The sequence below is a fragment of the Octopus bimaculoides genome, chromosome 13, assembly GCF_046866305.1.
Source record: "Octopus bimaculoides isolate indiv1 chromosome 13, ASM4686630v1, whole genome shotgun sequence".
NCBI classification, from domain to species: domain Eukaryota; kingdom Metazoa; phylum Mollusca; class Cephalopoda; order Octopoda; family Octopodidae; genus Octopus; species Octopus bimaculoides.
In genome coordinates, this window is record NC_142940.1 from 21,537,833 (window position 1) to 21,540,530 (window position 2,698).

Sequence of the window (2,698 nt, forward strand, 5' to 3'; positions counted from 1 at the left end):
TATATATATATATATATATATATATGAATATATATGTAGAGGGGAGAGAGAGAGAGAGAGAGAGAGAGAGAGAGAGAGAGAGAGAAAGAGAGAGTTGATAGATCGACAGATGTGCATTTACACATATATACATATATATATATATATGTTTATGAATATATTGTATACATAGATGTATGTTTGTGTCTCTGTGTGTGCTTGTGCTCCTGTGTGTGTGCTCGTGTGTGCGTGCGTGTGTGTGTGTGTGTGTGTGTGTGTGCGTGTGTGTGTACTCCCAAGCAACTTCACGAAAGGTACAAAAAGGCAGAAACTATGGCAATCCTTTCGAATACCCGTTTCCTGCTACTAACATTTGCACCCCGGCGAAAATGCTCAGCGGCATTTCGTCCCAGTTTACATTCTGAGTTTACTTTCCGTCAAATTTGTCTCTGATTGTCAACCTTTCAGGGCCGATAAAACAAGTACCAGTTAAGCACTGGATCGATATAATCGAATTAATTCGTCTCCCAAAACTACTGGCCTCTTGTCATCATTTGAAACCAATATTAATGAATATAAAAAAGAAAATGATGTTTAATCTTTTATTAAAAATATGTACAGAACTTTTCAATCATTCGGTCATCTCTCCATGAGAGTTGCATTCCCCCTTTTTATTATTTGTGAAAATTGTTTTAACTTTAACAAAAGGGGACAGGCTGTTCTTCATATTTGGCAGCCTGGGCCGGATAAATCTGATAGTGTTCTTTCGTTTAGCTGTTCATCTATGCTGCTGGATTTTCAGGTTCGTTAGAACGTAGGACAAGTCCTTTGTGTTGTATAGTTATGGCAGCATCTCTATTCAAATATCACGTCGGTGAAAGTGTATGGTATATCTGTAAAGAATGAAGATAAAAATTATACCAAACCTGTATGCATATTTAACTAATCGATGTATAGATCACATCAGATCAAATATTATATTGTGGTATTTTAACACTGCAAAACATGTAATCATGACTTACCTAATGTAGTCCCAGGTTTACAGACATGTTCACATGACCATTTACGGAATAAACGATGATCTGTGCGACCTGATGCATCCTGGAACTGCCTTGCATGTAAATGTCGGTGACAATAATTGGAATACGAGGTGGGTCCTCTTCGTTCTGGTTACCATCATCTATACGGTGACAAAAGCAAACATCAATATATTATTTGATACAAATATCTCTTCATATTATACATAAAATGAAACATGGAAATACATTTTGAGAATTACACATACGTATGTATCTACGTTTTGTTAAGATTTATTTACCAGTATATATATATATATATATATATATATATATATATATATATATATATATATATATATATATATATATATATATATATATATATATATATATATATATGTACCAAGGTAAGTAGAAAGTTATGTAGGTAGGTAGGTAGGTAGGTAGGTATGTATGTATGTAGGTAGGTAGGTGGATAGGTAGGTAGGTTGGTCGGTAGGTAGGTAGGTGGATAGGTAGATTGGTACATATATGAGAATCAATCGTAACACGTTATACTATTCAGTGAACACTAGAAACTACATTAATTTGAAACTTACCAAAATATGATGGTTCGTCAACCAGGTCAGCCCAAGGATCGGTGTATGTGGATGATGAATCTGGAAATGCAAATAGACAAAAGGTAATAAAAAAAAAACAGACTGTCGCAGAGAATCACAAAAGTATAAGAGATAAATAGACACATAACACAATTTACAATGTCAACTAGAAATCAATTAGGTCGTAAATTATTAATATTTACCTTCAAAGGAAGTACGTTCATATTGGTCAAAGTCAGGATAGGTAAAATCTGTAAACAACACAAAAATAATTATAAGAAACACATGTTTCTGGGGGAGAGTCCGATGTATTTTGAGGAGTATTTTTGTTGCTATATTTATCAAATGTAGTCCCACCTATGTGGTTATATCACACATCCAAATACTCACACATACACACACAATGGAAGCTTACACAGCCTTACCCTCATGTGTGTGACTGCATATATATATATATATATATATATATATATATATATATACACACACACATACACACATACATACATATACGCAAATATACATACATGCTTACATGCATACATACATTCCTACATACCTACTTACATGCATGCATACATACATACATGCATACATATAAACATACATGAATGCAAACATGTTTACACACTTGCCTATATTCATACACATCAGCACATTCATAAAATATACACAACAGATAGATAGATAGATAGATAGATACATACACACATACATACATACATACATACATACATACATACATATGTGTAAAGAAGATATGCAAGACTCTTTGTAACTTTTAAACTATTTTCAGCAAAACTCACCCTGTCTATGAGCTATAGCAGATTCATTGAGATTTCTAGGGAAATCTTCTGTTGGTGTCATGGGGTAAAGGTCTGATAGCGATGATAACGATGAAGTAAAATCCGAGACATCTTCAAAAGTGTCTGCAAGTGTTGGTCGTCGTACGCAGGGTAATAATCTGGAGAAAAAGTTTCGAGCCCCTTTACGAAGTCGCGTAAGGAAGCCCGGTCGGTGTAGAACGTTAGACATTTGGTTATATCTATTAAAACAAACAAATTATTAGCAAATATATTAACGCAAATCTATGGATTGTAA

General features: G+C 34.0%; 1 long non-coding RNA gene across 1 annotated transcript; it reads right to left on the reverse strand.

The window, feature by feature from the left end:
* Window positions 1–567: 567 nt before the first annotated feature.
* LOC149132835 (uncharacterized) lies at window positions 568–1,154 on the reverse strand. Its single transcript, XR_016244112.1, has 2 exons — window positions 1,002–1,154; window positions 568–872 (listed from the first exon to the last, which is right to left on the reverse strand). It is a non-coding gene; the product is annotated as an uncharacterized LOC149132835 (long non-coding RNA).
* Window positions 1,155–2,698: the final 1,544 nt, after the last annotated feature.